This window comes from Tachyglossus aculeatus, chromosome 12 (genome assembly GCF_015852505.1).
Source record: "Tachyglossus aculeatus isolate mTacAcu1 chromosome 12, mTacAcu1.pri, whole genome shotgun sequence".
NCBI classification, from domain to species: Eukaryota; Metazoa; Chordata; class Mammalia; order Monotremata; family Tachyglossidae; genus Tachyglossus; species Tachyglossus aculeatus.
In genome coordinates this window covers 43,466,293-43,467,371 of record NC_052077.1, presented here as the reverse complement: position 1 = coordinate 43,467,371, position 1,079 = coordinate 43,466,293, and positions in this window count along the sequence as shown.

Genomic DNA, 1,079 nt, shown 5'->3' with positions numbered 1-1,079 from the left:
TATTTTATTTTGTTAATGTGTTTTGTCGTCTGTCTCCCCCTTCTAGACTGTGAGCCCACTGTTGGGTAGGGACCGTCTCTCTATGTTGCCAACTTGGACTTCCCAAGCGCTTAGTCCAGTGCTCTGCACACAGTAAGCGCTCAATAAATACGATTGAATGAATGAATGAATGAATAAGGTAACTGAGGCCCAGGGAAGTGAAGTGACTTGCCCGAGGTCACACAGCAGACACATGGCAGAGCCGGGATTAGAACCCAGGTCCTTCTTGCTTCCAGGCCCGGGCTCTAGCCATTAGAGAAGCGGCAGAGAAGCAGCGTGGCTCAGTGGAAAGAGCCCGGGCTTTGGAGTCAATCAATCAATCAATCAATCGTATTTATTGAGCGCTTACTATGTGCAGAGCACTGGACTAAGCGCTTGGGAAGTACAAGTTGGCAACATCTAGAGACAGTCCCTACCCAACAGTGGGCTCACAGTCTAGAAGGGGGAGACAGAGAACAAAACCAAACATACTAACAAAATAAAATAAATAGAATTGATATGTACAAGTAAAATAAATAAATAAATGGAGTAATAAATATGTACAAACATCTATACATATCTACAGGTGCTGTGGGGAAGGGAAGGAGGTAAGGCGGGGGGGATGGAGAGGGGGACGAGGGGGGGATGGAGAGGGGACGAGGGGGAGAGGAAGGAGGGAGGAGTCCAAGGTCATGGATTCAAATCCCGGCTCCGCCAATTGTCAGCTGTGTGACTTTGGGCAGGTCAATTCACTTCTCTGGGCCTCAGTGACCTCATCTGGAAAATGGGGATGAAGACTGTGAGCCCCCCGTGGGACAATCTGATCACCTTGTAACCTCCCCAGCGCTTAGAACAGTGCTCTGCGCATAGTAAGCACTTAATAAATGCCATTACTATTATTATTAGGCCACATTGCTTCTCCCCCTTTTAGACTGTGAGCCCACTGTTGGGTAGGGACTGTCTCTAGATGTTGCCAATTTGTGCTTCCCAAGCGCTTAGTCCAGTGCTCTGCACACAGTAAGCACTCAATAAATACGATTGATGATGATTGCTTCTCGGTT